Source organism: Dendrobates tinctorius, unplaced genomic scaffold (assembly GCF_039654945.1).
Source record: "Dendrobates tinctorius isolate UK_male_01 unplaced genomic scaffold, ASM3965494v1 ptg000031l, whole genome shotgun sequence".
Taxonomy (NCBI): Eukaryota; Metazoa; Chordata; class Amphibia; order Anura; family Dendrobatidae; genus Dendrobates; species Dendrobates tinctorius.
Genome location: NW_027361699.1, coordinates 7,539,390 through 7,563,818, shown reverse-complemented (window position 1 = coordinate 7,563,818; position 24,429 = coordinate 7,539,390).

Below are 24,429 nucleotides of genomic sequence, written 5' to 3'. Positions count from 1 at the left end.
ACCCATTCCCTTTATCTTCTCTCATCCCTCAGTTGAACTTGATGGAAATGTGTCTTTTGTCAATGCAGCAATGTGACTATGCAAGATTGTTGATTGTATCTATGGGAATTATTGTCCATTCATTCTGGAGAGCATTTGGGAGGTCAGATACTGAGGGATCTACATTCTAGTTCGATGGAGTTTAGGTCTTTTCTCTGGGTGGGCCAGTCAAGTTCTTTCACACCAACTCATCCAACTTCATGGTATAGGATGGCATCTATGGCTTACATCGCTAAGCACAAGGCAAAGCGTCAATTGGAGTGTTATAAAGCACACAACCAATGAACTTTGATCATGGAATAAGTAGGAGTCAATCAATTTAAAAAAACTGACTTGCTACAATGCTGGCATCCTGTTACAGTGCAATACTTAAATTCAGCTTTTTAATCCCTTTACTACCAAGGGTGGTTTGCACGTTAACTCCTGGGCCAATTTTTACAATTCTGACCACTGTCCCTTTATGAGGTAATAACTCTGGAACGCTTCAACGGATCTAGGTGATTCTGACATTGTTTTCTCGTGACATATTGTACTTCACTTTAGTGATAAAGTTTCCTCGCTATAACTTGCGTTTATTTATGAAAAAAACGGAAATATGGCGAAAATTTAGAAAATTTTGCGATTTTCAAACTTTGAATTTTTATGCCCTTAAACCAGAGAGTTATTTGACACAAAATAGTTAATAAATAACATTTCCCACATGTCTACTTTATATCAGCACAATTTTGGAAACAATTTTTTTTTTTGTTAGGAAGTTATAAGGGTTAAAAGTTGACCAGCGATTTCTCATTTTTACAACAAAATTTACAAAACCATTTTTTTAGGGACTACCTCACATTTGAAGTAACTTTGAGGGGTCTATATGGCAGAAAATGCCCAAAAGTGACACCATTCTAAAAACTGCACCCCTCAAGCTACTCAAAACTACATTCAAGAAGATTATTAACCATTCAGGCGCTTCACAGGAGCAGAAGCAACATGGAAGGAAAAAATTAACATTTAACTTTTTAGTCACAAAAATGATCTGTTAGCAACAATTTTTTAATTTTCCCAAGGGTAAGGCTAGTTTCACACTAGCGTTTAAACAACGCGCGCACGGCGCCGCTAAGCCACGCCCCCTGCCAGCTCCCTGCCCGCCCCTTCCTGTTATCGCCTCCTCCGAGCGCAGAGGGCTGCATGCGTTATGCGCACCCTATCTTTAGCATAGGGTGCGCAGGCCGTGCGCAACTATGAATATAGCGTGCGCTGCGCATTTTTGGAGGTGCGCCGTGCGTGCCAAAATGCAACATGCTGCGTTCGGCGCGCACGGCGCACCTCCAAAAATGCGCAGCGCACGCTATATTCATAGTTGCGCACGGCCTGCGCACCCTATGCTAAAGATAGGGTGCGCATAACGCATGCAGCCCTCTGCGCTCGGAGGAGGCGATAACAGGAAGGGGCGGGCAGGGAGTCGGCAGGGGGCGTGGCTTAGCGGCGCCGTGCGCGCGTCGTTTAAACGCTAGTGTGAAACTAGCCTAACAGAAGAAATTGGACCTCAAAAGTTGTTGTCCAATTTGTCCTGAGTACGCTGATACCCTATATGTGGGGGGGACCACTGTTTGGGCGCACGGCAGGGCTCGGAAGGGAAGCAGCGCCATTTGACTTTTTCAACCTAAAATTGGCTGGAATTGAGATTGGACGCCATGTTGCGTTTGACGAGCCCCCAATGTGCCGAAACAGTGGAACCCCCCACAAGTGACCCCATTTTGGAAACTAGACCCCCTATGGAACTTATCTAGATGTGTGGTGAGCACCTTGAACCCTCTAGGGTTTCACAGGAGTTTATAACGCCCGGGCGTGAAAATAAAAAATCATATTTTTTCCACAAACATGATCGTTTAGTCCCCAATTTTTTATTCTCCCAAAGAAAGCAGGAGAAATTGGACCACAAAAGTTGTTGCCCAATTTGTCCTGAGTACACTAATACACTATATGTGGGGGGGACTACTGTTTGGGTGCACGGCAGGGCTCGGAAGGGAAGCAGCGCCGTTTGACTTTTTCAACCTAAAATTGGCTGGAATTGAGATTGGACGCCATGTTGCGTTTGACGAGCCCCCAATGTGCCGAAACAGTGGAACCCCCCACAAGTGACCCCATTTTGGAAACTAGACCCCCTATGGAACTTATCTAGATGTGTGGTGAGCACCTTGAACCCTCTAGGGCTTCACGGGAGTTTATAACGCCCGGGTGTGAAAATAAAAAAATCATATTTTTTCCACAAATATGATCGTTTAGTCCCCAATTTTTTATTCTCCCAAAGGTAGCAGGGGAAATTGGACCCCAAAAGTTGTTGTCCAATTTGTCCTGAGTACGCTGATACCCCATATGTGGGAGAAAACTACTGTTTGGGCACACGTCGGGGCTCAGAAGGGAAGAAGTGACGCTTTGGAATGCAGACTTTGATGGAATGGTCTGCGGGCGTCATGTTCCGTTTGCAGAGCCCCTGATGTGGTTAAACAGTAGAAACCACCCACAAGTGATCCCATTTTGGAAACTAGACCCCCTAAGGAACTTATCTAGATATGTGGTGAGAACTTTGAACCCCCAAGTGTTTCACTAAAGTTTATACTGCCCAGCCGTGAAAATAAAAAATCCTATTTTGTGCCCACAAAGATGATCGTTTAGTCCCCAATTTTTTATTTTCCCAAGGGTAACAGGAGAAATTGGACTCCAAAAGTTGTTGTCCAATTTGTCCTGAGTACTCTGGTCCCCATATGTGGGAAAAAACTGTTTAGGCACACGTCGGGGATCGGAAGGGAGTGACGTTTTGGAATGCAGACTTAGGCCAGTTTCACATTTGCGCTTCAGGGCGCCTCTGACAGGATGCGTTTGGCGCTGGTCGGCGCACCGTCAAAAGGACGCAGGCGCCGCCAAAATGCATTCTGCGCATGGCCTGCGTCCTCAGTGATAAAGATAGGGGACGCATGACGCATGCAGCATCATGCGCCCGGAGGCGGAGCTACCGGCAGAGGCGCGGCAGGTGGCGGGGATTAGCGGCGGCCGTGCGCAGGCCGTCGCTGCCCCCTGAAGCGCAAATGTGAAACCGGCCTTAGATGGAATGGTCTGCGGGCATCATTTTCCATTTGTAGAGCCCCTGATGTGCCTAAACAGTAAAAAAAAAACCACAAGTGACATTGTTTTGGAAACTAGACCCCCAAGGAACTTATCTAGATGTGCCCCAACTAATCTAATGTTTCCGGTAAAGTAATTTAGTAGTGCATTGAGGTGTGGTACAGTTTGAAGCAATCCTTTATACACAGGCCAGGTTTTTCGGGGCAGGTGTCGCATTGATAAATGGTGTTCTTGCGTATTCCGTTTTTGTAACACACTCGGCACCTTTTTTGCGATTTACCTTTTTTTCCAGTTTGCGGGACCTCCCCCGGGAAATGCTGACCTGGTACAATACGAGCACCTTCAGTTCCGGAAGTTCTGGGGCCCGCTCCTTCCAGAGTGCCAAACATCAGGGCCTTAACCACTACCTCCTGGAACTCAAGGTATGACGTATCGGTGTGGTGGGCACATTGTGACAGCAGGAATGCGTTGAGCATTGCCAATTGGATGATGTGCACGGCCAGCTTTTTGTATCACACCTTGGCCTTTCTCAAAGCATTGTACGGTTGGAGGAGTTGATCGGAGCGATCAACGCCCCCCCATGTTTTTATTGTACCCCAACACACATTCAGGTTTGCTGACCTGTGCAGAGGTACCCCGTACAGTGCTGAGGGCGCTGCCATCACCGTGTATGGTGGTCAAGAGAAGGACATCCCTCTTGTCCTTGTACTTGACCACCAGCAGGTGGCCGCTACATTGGGCCCTGCTCTCACCTTTTCGGAGCATCTGCCCAAGTAGCATCTTCAGTAGGCCTCTCTGATTTTTGCGGACAGTACCAAAAGCTGCGGTACCTCGCGCAGAGAGGGATTTGTAGACTGGGACACTGGTATAAAAGTTATCAGTGTAGAGGTGATAATCTTTATCCAGCAGTGGGTGCACCAAATCCCACACAATTTTCCCACTCACTCCCAGGTCAGGAGGACACTCAGGGGGTTCAATCCTGGTGTCCTTTCCTTCGTACACTCTAAACCTGAGGTACTCTCACACAGCTTATAGAGTTTGATTCCGTACCTAGCCCTCTTACTGGGCAGGTATTGACGAAATCTGAGCCTGCCCTTAAAATGGACCAAGGACTCATCCATGCAGATGTTCCCTTGGGGCACGTACACTTCAGCAAACTTTTTGTTGAAGTGTTCGATGACCGACCGAACTTTGAACAGACGGTCAAAGTTGGGGTCATCTCGTGCGGGACACTGTGCATTATCGTTATAATGCAGAAACTTGTGGATGGCCTGAAAACACGCCCGGACCATGACCATTCGGAACACTGGAGTGTATAAAATATCAACACTCCAATATTGCAAAATTTCAGGCTTCTTCAGGATACCCATGTGGAAGACCAGGCCCCAAAACTGCATCATTACAACTGCATTCACAGGAGACCAGTTAGTATAGGATGAACGCGGGTTTTGCTCCAAAATTTGCCGAGCGTACAAATTAGTTTGCTCCACCATGAGGTTAACAAAATCCTCAGAGAAAAAGACTTTGAAAAAGTCAATTTCTGTGAGGCCGGTGGTGTCAAGCTTGATTCCTGATTCTGCCACAAAATCAGGAATCAGTGGCTCGTTATTTTCGGGGTGCGAGGTCCACACAGGATCTGCTGAATCAGCTGCAGGCATGGTGGGCACTGCCTCATCTTCTGTCCTGGAGCGTCTGCGTGGCAGTTCCGCAGGACCCAAGGAGGAAGATGAGGAGGGGGAAGAGGATGAAGAATCCGAAAAATAAAGAAAAGTCGGATCGTCATCCTCGCTATCAGTAAAGCATATGCCTCCTCCATTGAATAGCGCTGTTGGGAGGAACGTGATGGGCGGGACTTTTTTGTGTAAATATGGTGCTTGGGTGTACTTTATTTATAACTGTGTACGTGGTGGGGGGGGGCTAGTAATTGGTGCACACTATCCTGTAAGAAAAAGCTAAAAGGAAATGGGGAGCAAAATACCTGTGAAAAAAAGTCTAAAACAGCAGGTCCTAGATATGATAAGTGAATGGTGTCACTTATCAAAATTTAGTGGCTGCTGGATGTGTGCACAGGGGTGGCTCAAAGGGAGGGAGATGAAAAAGAAAAATGGAAAACAGCCGGCACGAACTTTGATAAGTGAATTGCGTCACTTATCAAAATTTGGCACCTGCTAAATGTGCACACGGAAACGGCGCAAAGGGGGGTAAAAAGAGGGGTCTGGGGGGATTGGGGAGGATGAATAGAGATCGGGCAGGGATCAAGAGTTAGGGTTGCAGTTAGGTGGCACAAAAAGGGGTGAAAGAAATGAAAAACGGCACTTATCAAAGTTTTGCGGCTGCGGGATGTGTGTGCGGAGGTGGCACAAAGGGGGCTAAGGAAAAAAAGCGAGCACGAGTGTTGATCGGTGGCTGCGAACGGAGGTGGCGCAAAAGTGGGGTGGAGGGGGTAAAAATAGGGGGAAGGGGATTGGAGGATTGGGGTGGATGGAGAGAGATTGGGCAGGGATCAGTTAGGGTTGTAGTTAGGTGGCACAAAGGGGGGTGAAAAAAATGAAAAACGGCAGGCACAAGCTCTGATAAGTGATGCGCGTCACTTATCAAAGTTTTGCGGCTGCAGGATGTGTAGGAGGAGGTGGCGCAAAGGGGGCTGAGTGAAAAAAGCGAGCACAAGTGTTGATTGGTGAACTGCGTCACCGATCAACGCTCGCCGGCTGCGCAAGGAGGCGGCGCAAAAGGGGGGGTGGAGGGGGGTAAAAGGGGGGGATGAAGATAGATTGGGGGGGTGAAGATTGATTGGGCAGGGGATCAGGGATCAATTAACACCTACAGTTGTAGTGTTCTTTCTTCTTTCTTCTGCAGGGATTATGATGCTACAAGCTGTGGTACCACAATACCCAGCACAGTAGCTCTTGCTGCTTCCAACCTCTCTGCAAGAATCATCAGCTAGAGTGAGCACCCCTGCAGACAGGTCAGACAGGTCAGAGGCAGGTCAGGGGCAGGTCACAGAGCGGTCACATCGCTGCTGTGACCTGTCATTGGTGGGATCGAATGATTACATCGATCCCACCAATCCCTGCTCTGCCTGGTGACCATGGTAACTGCCTAGGATCGGAGCTCACAGCTCCGATTTCTAGGCGGGTCATGGCCAGGTCATCAGCAGGGCACAGAGCTGTGCCCTGTGGCTGGCGAAATCGCCGATCTAATCGATCGCGCCAACCACTTCCTGCAGGCCCTGCTGGGCCTGTCCTAGGCTCCGGCCTAGGATCAGTGCTATTACAGCACTGATCCGGGCAGGTACCGGCAGGGCACAGCCGCGATATTGTGCCGCTGTGCGCTGCTATTGGCGAGATCGATTAGATCGGCGATCTCGCCAATCTGGGGGCTTTTCTCCGGTGCCTGGCATTGCCAGGCACCGGTCCTAGGATCGAGTACATCGGTACTCGATCCTAGCCTAGGATCCTGTTGTTTCAGCCAATCTGATTGGCTGAAACAAAGAGAAGCGCTGTGATTGGCTGTTCTGAATTGAACAGCCAATGACAGCTCACAGAGGGGCGGGTCAGGGCGGAGACTGCTCGGGATGCTGAGGCCATCTATCCTGAGGTAAGATGGCGTCATCATTTTAATGCGATCACCGCGACTTAAGTCGTGATGTCGCATTAAAGGGCATGACGTAATATTCCATCCATGGGACTTAGGTCCCAGGTCACATGGACGGAATATTACGTCTATTGTAGGAAAGGGGTTAAGGACTCATTCTTTCACAACTGTTTGTAAAGGTAGACTGCATGGCTAGGTGCTTGATGTTATATACCTGTGACAATGGGACTGAATGAACAACCTCAATGCAATCTTTATGAGGTGTGCGAAAAGGTTGCTGGTTTTTGTCTCCATTATAATCCTATCAAAAGTGTCTGCTCATAGATTTACTGAGTTATGCTGAGTTAAATTGTGATAATTTGCAAATACTACTGAATCTGTCTATGAGCACAGATGGGACTGTGCTTTTTCATGTAAAATTGAAGGTTATGACGAAAGTCCAAAAGACGCACTCAGCTGGACATAATTTCACAGCAATACAAAAGCCTTTCTTCACAGTTTGGACTAATATAAAAGCATATTGCTTCATGAAATGATAAAACCTTCATCCACTCCAGGGAATTATAAATTATGCTGGAATACTCTGTCTAGATGATAACATTTGTTCACCATGACTATTTACAGTATATATTATTTCTTCTTTCATAACATACAATTAAATTCTGATGACATCATTTATAGCCATGCGCAGAGACAGTACATTCATTATCTTCTAAGATATGATATGGTTTCCAGAACTTCTAGAGCATGTTTCCTCACTATCTATCTTCAACACTCTTAAATGTATTTATTTTTGGTCCAGATATTACCTCTCTGCTATACTGAGATCTAGATTGTCTATCAGCTATATCCCAGTTCTTTGCTTTCTTAAACTCTGCATGGAGAAAACTGAATTCCCTATCTTTCCACCATCTCACTCAGCCATGCTACCCAACCAATTGTACAAGAGCAGTGGCTCCACACATTTCCAGGTCACACAAGTCTGGAGAACCTTTTATTTATTCCTAGCTTTCAAATGGCAAATCCAATCTGTTACCACCTACTACACAAAAACGTTCCCTCTTTTTTATGAGAATGCTTACCAAGGCTATTATTAACTCTTGCCTAGGCTTTGATCTATATCCTCCCATTTAATACTCTTGCACAACTCTAATCCACACTCAACTCGGTGATTGGGTAATCTCCCTCTCCTCTCATTACTCCTCTACCTCTTCCACTCATCACTTCACTGGCAACCCACTGGCCAGGGAATTTTTTTCAAAATTAAAACAATGGTATTCAAGGCTGTCTACAACGTGCTCCCCTTATTTTTTATGTAATCATGGTTTAAGTAGTTTCTGGGCCTAAAAAGAAACATTTCTCTGGAATTTGCCAATCTATTCAATTGGATTCTCTCCTACCTTTGAAACATTAAAAGACAACCTGAAAATCATCCTCACAATAAAAGCCTACAATCTAGAATATCCCAGCTGCTATGACCTACTGTTATCTTTTATCTTCCCTTATCAATGGTTAGTCCTCATGGACAAAGTTCTTTCGTTCATATGAACCAATTTGTCATTCTTTTATTCTTTTAGTCACATTAAAAGCCTGGGGAAATTTACAATTTCCAGAGTATCAATAACTACAAACAGTGGCATAACTATGACGGGCAGGATGGGACAGTAACTACAAGCCCATCCACTTGGTTGGGCCAACTCAGATTTTAGGTGACAGCCACTCTCAACTGTATCAGTAGCCACACAATGCTCACACACTTAAATCTTGTGGAAAATCAATGAGCCATGGACTCCCTACTGAACCACACAATGACTTATAGGCCACAGGTTGCATTAGGCATTTGGCCTACTAGATGGCTGTGGCACTCACGGGACATCAGTGTCTCAGGGCAGGCATCATGATATCATCACTGCACTTGGACACTTTGAAAAGGAGAAGACTAGACTGGGGGGCTTGTCAGGCACAATCGGTATTGATCAGTATAACTTTATTAATTTATTATTGTGGGAAATTACTTTTAAATGGGCACTAAAGGGGCATTATTACATTTTGGTTGCCAGTCAGGGGGTATGATATTAATTGTTAAAAGGGCACTTAGGAGGCATTATTAACTCATAAGAGGGACCTCAGGTGGTATGACTTTTTATGGGAAAGTCAGGATAATAAAAGAGATACTTTGAGCATTAATACTTATTAAGGAGAAATGTTGGGCATTATTATTTGATAAGGGGGGCACTTTGGGCATTATTACTTACTACAAAGGCATTTTAGTCATTAAGACATGTTAAGAGGTATTATTGCTCTTTAGGTAGGATCTGAAGGGAAATTATTGCTTTAAAAGGTGCACTCACAGCATTACTACTTTATACTTTATGCTGTAGGTTCACTTGAGTCACTATTATTTTATATGGGGGCACTTACTGCATTTTTACTTTGTAGGGAGACATTTGAGGAATTATGGCCTTTAAAGGAGCACACCTGGAGCATTATTACTGTATAGGGAGCATAATGACACCAATTTTTCCTAAGTACAGTATTTGATGTACTGCTCAATATAGAAGGGACAGCAGCAGACAATGAATTAGGGTCTCAAAATGATGGAGAATTTGTGTAGGTTCGGAGTAGGAGATGGTGGTAGAAATGTGAGATGTGAAATGTGCCAATGTTGCAAACTCTGCAGGTTAGGTGTGACTAGAAGAAGTCGTCATGAAGGTCTGGGCCAGACTGAAAAGAAATAAAAAGTCACCAGACGTCACTTGTGTGTTGTATATAACTGAACTGTTGAACAGGTATCTATCACTATATTGGGACTGTATGTTGGTAATATTGATCTTAATCTTCATCTACTGAAGTGCCTACTATAATAAGACTGTGCCTCTGTTATTCTAAGCATTCATTACCTGGGTTGGGGGTGCACTCAGATGTGCTGCCCCCTTACCTGTGCTGAACTGATAGGTATGCCTAGATACAGTAAATATTAGACAAATCTGTCTGCAATATAATGCGGGCAGCTAAGGTAAAGGTTACATTACGACACTCTTTATATATATGGTCTTATTCCACAGAGCAATGCCAAATCAATCACAGCTGAGAAGCATGCCAAGGAATTTGCAAACACTCTAATTAGGGTGTGAGATAATTGGGAATCATTTGTGATTTTTTTGTATTTGAGTATATTAATTTGTCATACCATATCTACAACATTTTATTTAAAAGAATTGTGACAGAATTAATGTAATTATTTTAGATTATACGTAACTTTCACATTCGCAACATTTTCAATTGAACTATTATTTACAGTACTAATGCATTTAATAGTTGATATAAAAAGTCTATGCACCCTTGTTAAAATGCAAGTTTTTTTGTGATGTAAGAAAAGAATCATACGAAGAAGAATTTCAGAATTTTTTTCCACGTTCAATGTAATTCATAATCTGTACAAATCCATTGATACAAAATGGAAATAATTTTGAGGGGGTAAGATAAAAATTACAAAGCTAAATGATAGTGGTTTCATAAGTGTGAACACCTTCTTATTAGAGATGTGGTTGTGTTGAGAATGAGCCAATCACACTTAAACCCATGTTAAATAGTAGTCAGTACACCGCTACCATCGTTTAAAGAGTGTCATGGGGTTACCACAACAAAAAGGAAACAGAAGACCTCAGCGTCTGGTTGCTCCTTCTCCTGTGCTGAAAAGAAGCACTTCATCTTTTTAAATGGTGTTAATTGATTTTGTCAGAATAGGGGTTAATCGGCCATGTTAGTAGCTCTGGTAGTCTGAGCTCTCAGCTGAGCTCAGTTAGCCACTCACATCCCCTTTATAATTCAAAGCTAGCTTATGCCGCATGGCTTGAGGAGAGGTGTTTATATGAGAAGGAGTTTGGAGGAATTATCTGTCACTGTTGTGTGGGTTTATAAGTGTGATAATTCCTTTCCCTCTTCTTACTTTCTTCTTACCCATCTTGCACTCCCTGGTGCATTCCTCTGTTTTATGTGAATGTATATTTGTATGCCTATCATTTTCAGTTTATTCTTGTTTGTGTTGCCATGTTTGTCGGGTTCATGTACTGCGGTTCATGACAGCACCCCTCTTCCCTGGGTGGGGGAAGAGAAAAGACAAAGAGACGATTCAGGAAACATAGCAAGGATAGCGGCCCTGGCATCTTCACCTTCAAAAGTGTCCCAAGGAATAGAATAGAGTGCACTAGGGGACCCCCTGGTGTTAGGGACAGGGAAGGAGCCCCTGGTCCTGGGTCACCTGACAGCTGAGTCGTGACAAAGAGATTCTGATTAACCCAAAATAAAATCTAGCTGTTGTAGTAGGATTTTTCGAACATTTTCTTAGTTGCATTTTATGGTAAAAACCTTCTTCTATAAACAGTTAACAACATAGGAAAGGGATTTATCTCATTGTTGAAAGTTATCAGTCAAGAGAAGGGTGCAAAAAACTTCCAAAGCCTTAGATATACCTGTGAAGACAGTCGTAAAAAGTGGCTCAAATTTGGAACAATATTGACATTACCTAGAACAGGATGTCCCTCAAAAATGAATGAAAAGACAAGAAGAAAACTGGTCCAGGAGGCTGTCAAAAGGCCTGCAGCAACATTACAGGAGCAATAAAAATTTCTGGCAAGTACTGATTGTGTACTCCCTTTGGCAATCTGCTGTATTGTTTATATATCTGGCCTGTGGGGATAGGGTGGCAAGTCTTTTCCTGAAAAAAAAACATACAAGAACGTACATATGTTTTTCCAATTTTTCGTTTGCCAATAGCATACAGGAAAGCATGTTATAGTTGTATGAGACCAAGGTTGAACTTTTTGGCCATAATTACAAAAGATATGTTTGGCATAAAGCCAACACTGCGCATAACCAAAAGAACACCATACCCATACTGAAGCATTGTGGAGGCAGCATTATGCTTTGGGACTATTTTTCGGAAGTTGAAACTAGGGTTTTAGTCAAGGTGGAGGGAATTATGAAACATTCTTAATAGCAGAGAATTTTGTAACAAAACCTTCAGGCCTCTGAAAATAACTAAAGATGAAGAATAAGAATTTCATCTTTCATCTCAACAACCATAAGAATAGGTCCAAATCAACAAAATAATTGCTTCACTAGGAGAAGATCAAAGTTTTGGAGCTGAAATATAAATCCAATGCCCATGCAGTCTGACAGATGTGGAGCACTACTGCATGGAAGAATGGGCAAAAATTGTCAATTCTAGATGTGGTGATAGACTCCTACATAAAAAGACTGAATACTCTCATAAATCAAAATACCCCACATTCTAAATTATAACTCAAACGCTATTTTTCTAAAGGGTGGATGCAAATGAGTTAGTATAATGTTCAAATCATTAACTGTTAGAGTATAAATCAAATTTTATTGGACAAACCTCTTAATGATAACAGTATTTTTTTCTAAACTAGAAATCCCAAAATGCACTGTTCCAAATTATTATGCACAACAGAGTTTACAAATATTTTACATGATGTAAGGAACTGAAAATGGTTATCTGTTAAATTTGAAGAATTAAGAGGTCACATTTACTGAAATCCAAAGCTTTTTCAATAATAAACATCTTAACAGGAAAAGTTACATGTTAACATAGGACTCCTTCTTTGATATTACTGTCACAATTCTTGCCTCTATTGAACTTGTGAGTTTTTAGATAGCTTATGCTTGCATTTCTTTGCAGGATGTCAGTATAATCATCAAGAGCTGCTTTTTTGATGGTAATGCCTCACACCCACATATATCTTTTGCTTGAGGATGATCCAAAGGTTCTCAATAGGGTTAAGGTCAGGGGAGGATGGTGGACACATCATGAGTTTTTCATTGCAGCATGAGATGGTGCATTGTCATGCATGAAGATGATATTGCTATGCAGAGGCGTATCTAGGCTTTCTGGCACCCGGGGCAAGAATTGGTTTGGCGCCCCCCCCCCAAAAAAAAAGTACATATGTGACTTACACACTTAGCCATGTACCCACGAGCTGCTCTCCCTAATGCTCTCAATGTTCAGTAAAAAACTGAAAGCAGGAAGAGAAGCTCGTTGTCACAAGACCACATCTATGAAAATCGCATGTGAGTGAAGTGTCCATGTGATGACACTGGAACCTGCAGAGCTGAGTCCTGACATTGGAGCTTCTGAATTCTCACAATGAATGCACTGCACACTTTTAGGATTCTCCCTTGCCGATGTACAGTCATGTCAGCACAAGTATGTGATTTGTATACTTCTGGCCACATTCCGACTAGACGTGCCCGACCTCGCTCTGTTCATTTTCATTGAGTGAGGCCACACATGTCTAGTCAGCATGTGACCGCATGTATGTAAATTACCGGCACGAGAGAATCCTGACAGCGTTCAGTGAGCACTGTGAGAATTCAGACGTCTGCAGTCACATAGAATGTCTGCAGACTCAGCACAAACCTGGACATCCCCTTTAATGTTCCTAACAAATAAAAACATGAGAATTAGTCAGTATCACTAATAATATTTACATCCAGGTACCTTATAGATTACGTCGTCTCTGCAGTCGTTCTCCTTTTCTTCTTCTTGTCCAGACCCCATGATGAGTTTTCTCATCCACATCTCGTCTCAGCAGACTTCCATCTTCTCCGGTCTTCTGCAGCAAATCTTCACACGATGCCCTTAAAGATAGAAGTGTCATTATAATGCTCCTAAATAAAAATGTCTGCAATATACTGTCGCCTCACACTATTCCCCTCCCTCCTCATACTGTCTCCTCTATCATCCTCCTATTCACCATACTGTCTCCTCATATATTTACCCCCTCACTCTCTATACTGTCTGCTCACACATACCCCCGACTCCCCATACTGTGTCTGCACACATCCCATCACCCTCACTCCCCATACTGTGCCCACATAAATTCATCCGTTCGCACCCCTTACTGTCTGCACCCATCCCCCATACTGCTTCCTCATATATGGCCTCATACATACTCTTCATTTTGTGTCCTCAAATCTCCCCACACACGTTAAATACCATCCCCACTCCAAATCCACCACACACATTAAGTACCCCCCATCCCCACTCCAAATCCCCCCACACATTAAGTATCCCCCATCCCCACTCAATAATCCCTTGTCCCTACTCCCAAATCCCCCCACACATTAAGTATCCCCATCCCCACTCCCAAATCCCCCCACACATTATGTACCCCCACCCCCACTAATTAACCCCATCTCCACTCATTAAACCCCATACATTAACCCCCCTACACATTAACCCCCCCACTTATTAACTCCCATCCCCACATTAACCCCCATAGCCACTCATTAACCCCCACACTCATTAACCCCCATACTTTAACCCCCACACATTAACCCCCCCACTCATTAACCCCATCCCCACATTAACCCCCACACTTTAACCCCCATCTCTACATTAACCCCCATCTTCACTCATTAACCCCCCACCTTCACTCATTACCCCCCCACTCATTAACCCCCATCCCCACATTAACCCCCTCACTTTAACCCCCATCCCCACATTAACCCCCATCTCCACTCATTAACCCCCCACTCATTAACCCCCATCCCCACATTAACCCCCTCACTTTAACCCCCATCCCCACATTAAACCCCATCTCCACTCATTAACCCCCCACTCATTAACCCCCACTCATTAACCCCCGACTCATTATCCCCCATCCCCACTCATTAACCCCCCACTCATTAACCCCCATCTTCACTCATTAACCCCCCCACTCATTAACCCCCATCCCCACATTAACCCCCTCACTTTAACCCCATCCCCACATTAACCCCCATCTCCACTCAATAACCCCCCACTCATTAACCCCCATCCCCACATTAACCCCCTCACTTTAACCCCCATCCCCACATTAAACCCCATCTCCACTCATTAACCCCCCACTCATTAACCCCCACACTTTTACCCCCACTCATTAACCCCCCGACTCATTAACCCCCATCCCCACTCAATACCCCCCCCACGCATTAACACCCCCCATCTCCCATCTTCGGTGGTTTTTCAGCTCCACAGAGGAGCACACTTACCACCAGCGTTTGCTCTGGGCGCCGGGGAGTGACGTCAGCAGCGTGATCACATGACATGATCACGCTGCTGACGTTGCTCTTACTCGGCGGTCAGAGCTAATTGTACAGGCGTCTGTATAGACGCCAGTACAATTGCTGCCTGGGAGCCGGAGCGGCCTCCTTCTCTGCGTCGGCTGTCAGCTTGACAGCCGTCACAGAGAACAGCCGGCTCACAGGATGGGGGGCGGCAGAGCGCAGCCGCCGGGGGGGTGATACTGCGGACCGCTGCATTAGGCGGCCCGACTGCGCCCCCCTGCTGGCTGCGCCCGGGGCAACTGCCCCGGCTGTCCCCCCCTGGATACGCCACTGTTGCTATGGATGGCATGGTACCTCTTGTACCATGGAAGAAAGTGGTCAGTCAGAAACTCTATATACTCTAAGTTGAGGTCATTTTCACACCTCAGGGACCCTAAAGGAGCATAGCAGCTCTCTCCTACATGTGGTCTGCTGTTTTAGTATGTTCATGCACAGTTGCAAATCTCTGGAGGAGCCTACACCTTGAGGTTTTTGGGGCTCAAAATGCACCAGTAGCTTCAAATACCTGTTTACTGCTTTGTAATGGTACTTTAGCATCTGCTCTATTAATCAGATTAATTTGTCTCACAGAAACCTTCCTTGTTATACCTTTATCTGCATGTGCTTTTTCTTTCCCATATTGCTTGAAACCTGTCGCCTGCTTAATAATATGGAACAACCTTTTTTCTAGATTTTCTTTAATTGGACTGACCTGGCCATTTAATTATCACAGGTGTTTGAGATTGATTTCAGTCATGTAAAAAACCCTAAGACAAAATACTATCCAAGAGTTTATTTGAAAACCCCAAAATTTAAAACTTAATACTTATAACACTTTCCATTTTCATAATAATTTAGAAAGCAGTATATTTATGCAACCATATCATTTTAGTTCTTTATTTTAACTTTTTTCACCCCAAAATATTTGAGTTTGCTTTTCAATTGAACTCTACAGATTATGACATTTAAGGGATTGTTTGGGCTTAGGGTCCAAGCCTACAGTGACTTTACATGGCTACAGATTTGTGAATCCTCACAGTGTGCACAGTGCACTCTCTCAGGATTCTCCAATGCTAGTGTAACAAGGTTGTACGGGGTGGTAGTCATGACCGAGTCCAATTAAAGCAACATTCTACAAACACCCCGGGCCCTTGCAGATAAAACAGACAGATGCAAACCCAGGCAATTACTTTTCCTTCACAGTCACTGCAGTCGCTGGTGACGAGGGTCGAAGGAAACACTCTGGCATTGTTTTAATCCGACAGGAAAAAAGTTTAATGTAGAAATGAAGAGCAGTTCCTGAGCTGTCCTTATCCATGGTTGCAGCCTTCTCCTCAGCAGCAGCAGAAGCACCGGCTCCCAATCAGCTCCTGGGAGCTAACAGTCTCTGAGAGGGCATTGTCACAGTCCTTGCGCCCGTTCCTGCAGCCCACAAGTTCCGGCAGCCTATATTCCCCCAGCTGGGGGCCCTTGCCCTGTCCCGGACAGGGACAGATGTGTTGCCTCAGGCCATGCTGCCTGGGCTCTGACTGGAGAGAGGAACTTCCTGTTCCTTTTTGAAGCTGCTAGCCCAGCCTCCTCCAGTTAAATACTTCTGTCACTAACCTGGACATATATGAAGTGCTGTTTCATGTTTTTGGATTTTAACCTGGACATAGGCACAGAATTAAAAGGAACTATACATAAATAACTGTAGTACACAACAAACGTAAAACATTACACATGAAACACGACATATTCAACATAAAAGACGTTGTATGGGCTCCGTGTAGGAGAGAGGAGGCAAATGAGGGTCTCCGCCACCTCCTTACACTAGCACAGGGAGCAAGCGGTCACATGACCACAAGTATGTGATCTACATTCTTCTGACCACTGTAGTGCAGCAGGGTGCACGCTGTGCAGTGATGAGGCAGTGACTCCAGCAAGTTCAAAACAAAAACGTGTTTAATGTCCAACAAAACTCACACAGTGCACAGCACGCTGTATCCTCCGGATCACAGCCGGGAAAACAAAAAGACAATCCGGGGCTAGTTGCCGTGAGCGACCGCACTGCCATGTATGCAGGGGGTGCCAGACCTTTTGGCTCCGCTTGGCCCTGTGTTGCCTCACACAGGGAGTGCTCTGTAGACCACCTGCTCTGTCTCCTTGCAAAACCAAAACTGACACACCCAAAACTCTTCCTGCAGGTTTTTTTTCCTTCGCTCCAATATGTGGCCATGGGCCACTTATAAGATCTGCGCTGGAGGAAACGGACCGGACCCTACCACCTTCCTGCAGTCTGTTTCAAAAATGAAAGCCCATACCGGGTTTTCCTGAACAAGCTCCTTGGTCAAAATAACTTAATCAGGTTTAAACTTACTTTTATTCTGCCCTGTGAGTCATAGGCACGCTGCTGTGACCGCAAGGCACTCCAGCAGATCTAATACGCTTCTGAGCGCATCCTGGGGGACACATAGTGACCCTGACATATGACACCAGTCACTGCCTCACACCACATTCTGATTAGACATGCACAATCTCGCTGAGTTCACTTGCACTGAGAGAAGCCATGAATGTCTATTTGGAATGTGACCAAATGACGGTATTTGAATCATCATTTAATCACTGATACAATGAACTGAAAAAGTACCGCATGTCAGTATATTGTTACTTTAGCCACTGAAGCCATAGCCAGGGCTTCATAGGAAAATAATGATAGCAGATTTGGGCTTTTTCTTTAGACACCTGACTGCCATAGCAATTAGTGATGAGTGAGTATACTCGTTACTCGAGATTTGCCGAGCATGTATTTGGATGTGCTCGGAGATTTAGTTTCTGCTGCCATAGCTGCATGATTTGTGGCTGCTAGCCAGCCTGAATACATGTGGGGATTGCTTGTTTGTTAGGAAATCCCCACATGTATTCAGCATGCTCGGGAATGTCGAGTAAGGAGTATACTCGCTCATCACTAATAGCAATCCATTGAGACCCAGAGTCTTTCCATGAAGGAAGGACTATTATAACACCCAAATCTGCCACTTAGTGGCCACAGTCTCTATTAACTGCAGCATCTAAAGAGTAGAACTGCACTATAAAAGCTACAGTAGCTCTGACCATGGAAGTTTTACAGACAAGTATATTATGATAGGCAATGCCATGAAGTGGCCTTTGCAAGGGAATGTCACATTGATCCTACACCTAGGATTATGGTGTGGGTTGGCATAATGTATGGTAACCAGACAGATCTCTCTAGTTTTCATTCCAGTTATACAAAGAGCTTGGTGTTACATTGATTTGGTGGAAGCAGTAGTGTGGCCATTCTCCAAAGTGCCCCAGGAGTCTTTTTTAACATAATGTCAGTCTTCTCTTGCTACTGAAAGCAGCCTGTGTGGCTTAAATGTACTACCATGGCCTGCAGTGTTTGGATTAGTCTCCCATTGAGCATATTTGGGACATCATTGGTCGGCAATTGCAAAGAGAGCTGCCAGCAGCACTAGACCTTGATGATTTGAATTCAGTAAGGCAGAACATTCCTTAGGAAACCATTTATAACCTCATTATTAGCATGCCAAGGTGTGTAAGTGCAGGTATTATTGTGAAAGCTGATAATATTCAATGCTGAATAGATTGAGATTAGAGATGGGCGGACCCTGTCTGTTCAAGTCTGGCAGATTCGGCCAGATAGATAAAAAAAAAAAGTTTGGGTTGGGGTTCCAGAACAGTATTTGATCCCGGACCCCCCCTTCACTTGAATGGGGGGCCTGAACATCTGTGTTTGCCACACTGTCATGTGTATGACAACGCAGCAAACACTGCTTCTGATTGGCAGTAAAATCATTACCGCTTGTCAGCCAGCTGCTATTCCCATGTTGTCAAATGACAGCAAGAGCCTGCACCTGTGATTGGAGGTAATAAGTTTACCTCTGGTCACTGGCGTCAGCTGATGAGACTACTGCTTCCATCAGCTGATGCCTGCTGCCAATAATAATGACTGATGGGAGAATTCATCAGTCGGCACCTGCTTTCTAAATAAATAATTAAAAAAATAAAAATGACAAGTGGAGTTCATATTTGTGGGGTTGATGTCAACTTTGTATTGTCTGGTGACATCAAGCCCACAGATTAGTAATGGAGAGGCATCTATAAGACACCTATCCATCACTAATCCTATAGTTATATGGTAAATAAACACACAGCCAAAATAAAGTCTTTCATTTGAAATAAAACCAAAACACACTTTTCCTTTTTTATTTAAAAATAACAAACACAGTTATACCCTCCTAATGCCTAATTCCACTGAAGCCCTTGTCTCCTGTAATAAAACAAAAATAAAAAAACAACAATATCTCTCATCTGTCCGACAGTCTGTCCCACGCTGTAATCCATGTCTGGAGACTAATAGTTTTCAACCTGGAAGGTGAAAAAGATATGCTTGTCCAGGCTGAGAACCACTGGAGAATGAGCTGCTGCGAGCGCATCATCTGTGAGGTTACCACAGGTCATTGAGGCTGCGTTCCCAGCTGGGCCAATGAACTGCGATGACTTCAACACTGTGAGAAAAATCTCACGGTGCAGAGGTGAGTTCACCGTAATTCATTTGGGAGAATTTCATTGACATGACAGCATGACAAACACCTGGTGTTCGGGTGGAGAACCTGAACAGTAACTGCCTCGTGAAGTCCGTACCCGTGTCCGTGCCCAAACAGTAGGTGTTCGGTATGGACGCCGAACTTTACTGTTGAGATGTTTCTAAAATTTTGCTTCCATTGCTTCCATTTCGTCATCATCTGCATATCATTAACATTTTTAAACATCCAGTGATATCTATAATTCCACAACTTTTCCATCCTGCTCTTGCAGTTTCAATGTAGACCAGTTTATTAACCCCTTAATGACCTTCGATGTATATACAAGTCAAAGGTCATGTTCCTGCCTTTGATGGGGGGTCACTACTTTCCTGGCACATGACAGCTGATTTAATAAGCAATCAGATGATGCCTTTAACAGTCCTTGAAATGCAAGGGTATGTGCACAAGTTGAGTATTTGCAACCCATTTTCCTGCGCTAAACACCAGAGTGTTGGGAGGAAAAACGCTGCATAAAATATGAGCCTTTTTATGCATTTTGTGTGCAATTTTGATTGAAGTTTTTATTTGCATTTTTTCACAATAATTTGAATGGGCGAAGAATGTTGAAAAAATGGACATGATACAGATTTGAAAAAACACTTTGATGATTCAAATTCACAAGGAAATGAATCTGATTTCATTTGTTGGTAATGTAATGTGCAGCACTTTTTGCCCTTACAAAAACACATGGAAAAATGCTGGAAAAATGCTGCAAAAATGTAATGTGTGAACATGCCATAATACATTGCTTTCTTTGAAAGAAAATACACATAACTACTGTATTTAGGATTTGTAATAAATACCATGTTCTGGACAGGGGGATTAAAAGAGCTTCAATTCCATTGATCAGTTGATTTAGAATTATGGGTTCAGTAATAGTATCAGCTTTGTTTTGATTTTATTTGCAAAATATAACCTTAGAAAGTTTATCATAGGGTACAGGTTAATCCTGATTCTGAAACTGTTTCTTTAATTGATGAAATGATTAGATTTAGTATTATAATAGGCATAAATTGGCTTTTTGTGTGTGACCACAGCTGGATAGTTTGCCAGTAACTTCCTCTTCAAACAAAAGATTGAAGTCTAGTGTTTCCTTTAATTATAATTCTTTTTTCGAATGGTAGGTAACCATGACTGCAAGCAGTACTTGACAAACCTCAATAAAGGAGCTCTGATACCACCAGAGCTGCAAAAATAAAATAGGACTTCCTAAACCACAATGGCAAGGCGCACCCATTACAAATGAAAGCTTTCTGCAAAATTAGTCGACACATGCCATTGTTGTCCCGAGGTGTTTGTGATATCCAAGAGTTGTCCATGCATTAGGATATTCAGATCTAAACCTATTTAGCAAAATATACAGTGATGCTTAAAAGTTTGTCAACCCTTCAGAATTTTCCACATTTCTGCATAAATGTAACCGAAAACTATATAACTTTTACATATAAGCTTTAAAAGTACATAAAGAGAACCAAATAACAATGAGTCAAAGATATTATATTTTAAGTTTTTTAATTGATGAAAATATTTAATATTTTATGTCTGTGAACGGCAAAAGTATGTGATTTTTACGATCAGTAGATAATCTGACAATCAGGTGACGGTGAGCGAATGGTTTTGTTTAAGGAACAAAATCTGATCTTCACAACACATGCTTGTGGAAGTGGATCATGGCACAAACAAAGGAGACTTCTGGGGACCTCAGCAGAAGAGTTGTGGATGCTCATCAGGCGGGCAAACATTTCATGGCAAAATGGCAATGCTTCTATTCTGGTGGTTGGAAGAGTGCAGCCAAGCGGTGTTGGAATGGATTCCACTGATAATATTGGGTAAATTAGAATGCTCTTTATTTTTGCTATGCGTTTTGGGGAACAACTGGCTCCTTCAACAGGCAAGTATGTGTATACAATGAGTTCAAACAATTAAATACCCCTGCACAATAACGTCATCCATTTGGTGGAGTATTTGTAAATCATGTACCGAGGGTGTAATTCAGGATACAGCAGAGTCACAGATGAGAAAATAACAACTGTATTTTCCGGAGAAGAAGATGACTTTTTAACCATTGAAAATCTTCTCAAAAGTCAGGGGTCGTCTTATACGCCAGGTGTTGTCTTTAATGAAGCCAGCTGCAGGTGTCCGGGATGCCCGGGGTATGGAAAAAATTTAGAGAGCGGCCTGCGCCACTTCACTGCAGTCCTTAGGAGTAGAGATGAACGAACCAGAACAGTAAAGTTGCGTACTGTTAGGATCGGCTGCCTGAACACCGGGTGTTTGTCGCGCTGTCATGTGCATGACAGCGTGGCAAACACCACTTCTGATCAGCAGTGAAATGATCCCCGCCTTTCAGAGAGCCACAGTTCCCACGCGGTCAGAAGACAGTGTGAGCACTCAGCTGTGATCTGAGGTATAAAGTTTACCTCCGGTCACTGGTGTCAGCTGTGAGACTACTGGTCCCATCATCCAACACCTGCTACCGTAAATTACAGTAAGAGCAGGAGTGGCGGATAGGAGTATTCATCAAGCACTCCTGTGCTGTAAATAAATAATTTAAAGAAAAATGGCGTGGGTCCCCCTGTATTTTTGATAACTAGCCAGGCAAAACTCACAGCTGGGGGGCTGCAACCCTCAGCTGTCAGCATCAGCAAGGTTGGCTATCAAGAATAGAGGGGTCCCCATGCCGTATTTTTTATAATTTAAATAAATAATTTAAAAAAAAACAATATGGGGTCACCTACATTTTTGACAACAAGCCTGCTAAAGCAGACAGCTTCTCAAGCTGATAAGGGGCCATGGATATTGGCCCCCCAGCGTAAAAATAGAAGCCCGCAGCTGCCCAGAAAAGGCACATCTATTAGATGTGCCAATTCTGGCGCGCTGCCTGGCTCTTCCCACTTGCCCTGTAACGGTGGCAAGTGTGGTGATAGTTGTGGGGGTTGATGTCACCATTGTATTGTCAGGTGACATCAAGCCCACGGCTTACTAATGGAGAGGCATCTATAAGACACCTATCCATTACTAATCCGATAGTCATATTGTAAGAAAACAGACACCCAGAAAAAAGTCCTTTAATTGAAAGAATGACACAGACTCCTTTAATAATCTCAATCAAACCATACTTAAGACCTCGCCTAATTCCACCGAAGCACTCATTCCTGTAATAAACCAAAAATAAAAAACAATATACCATACCTGTCTGCCGTTCTGTCCCACGCCATAATCCATGTCTGGGGGAAAAACAGTTTTCAACCTGTACGGTGCCAAGATGCTTCTGTCCAGGCTGAAAACCACTGGTGAATGAGCTGCTGCCAGCGCAGCCTCAGTGACTAGTGGTAATGTCACTGAGACTGCATTCCCAGATGGACGGAGCTGCGGTGACCTCGGAGATATCCCCGCTAGCACCGTGAGAAAAACTCTCACGGTGCTAGTAGGAATGTCACCGAGGTCACGGCAGTTCAGCTCTGCTGGGAACAGAGCCTCAGTAAGTGGACGTAACCTCAATGACATCACCACCGGTCACTGAGGCCGCAGTCGCAGCTATTCATTCACCAGTGGTACTCAGCCTGGATGGATGCATCTTGACACTGTCCAGGTTGAAAACTGTTTATCCCCCAGACATGGATTACGGCGTGAGACAGAACGATGGACAGGTACAGTATATTGTTGTTTTTTTATTTTACTGTTACTACAGGAGAACAAGGGCTTCCCTGGAATTAGGCATTTAAATAAAAAAGGAAAACTGTGTTTTGTTTTATTTCTAATAAAGGACTTTATTCTTGCTGTGTCTTTATTTACCATACAACTATAGATATAGATATAGCCGTAGGCTTGATGTTACCTGACAATACAAAGGTGACATCAACGTCACAAATATGAATCCCACTTGCCACTGCTACAGGGCAAGTGGGAAGAGCCGGGCAAAGTGCCAGAATTGGCGCATCTAATAGATGGTCCTTTTCTGGACAGCTACAGACTGCTATTTTTAGGCTGGGGGGAAGGGCAATATCCATGGCCCCCTTACCAGCCTGAGAATATCAGCCCCCAGCTGTCAGCTTGAGCAAGGTTGGTTGTCAAAAGCGGGGGACGACCCCAAGCTGCTTTTTAAAATTATTTATTTAAATAATTAAAATAACAGCATGGAAACCCCTCTATTCTTGATAACTAGCCTTGCTGAAGCTGACAGCTGAGGGTTACAGCCCCCAGCTGTGAGTTTTGTCTGGCTGGTTATCAAAAATAGGGGGGAACCCAAGCCTTTTTTTTAAATTACCGCATTTATTTACAGCGCAGGAGCGACAGATGAATACTCCCATCATCCGCTCCTGCTCTCACTGTAATTAGCAACTGTAGGTGGGTGTCGGATGATGGGAGCGGTTATCCCATCAGCTGACACCAGTGACCGGAGGTAAGGTTTATACCTCCGATCACAGTCCATTGTCGACTATATGGAGATTATTACAGAATTAACCAAGCATATATATATATATATACACATCAGGGAGGATGCCGTGGACAAAGTGTATTGGAGCTGAATCACCTCTCCACCTTATAATGTTCCACAGAGACTCCTCTTACACAAAACAGAGAGGAAAACAAAAGTTCTTCCTGGAGTTCACTGTGTGCTCTGTCAGCACCTATATGTAGCATAGAATCCTTAGTTACTGAACTGCATGAAAAAGTAGTGAAAAATCTAGGGCTTCTGGCCATTAATTCTGGTAGGAAAATGTGGTCCGTAGAGCCAATACACCTAACTAACTAACTAAAGGCTTAGCTGTGGCTTTGTGTCTCTTGACGCCAAAATATATTGTATCGCGTGCATGTTTACTTACTGCGCTGTCACAGTGGACTTTTAGTGTTTTTTACCGCCAGGTCTGCTCCAAACAACACAATCAGGACACGCAGATGGATGAAGAGCTCTTCCAACAAGGGAGCAATACTGAGAAAACTTGTGCTTGATGCGGCACCTTTC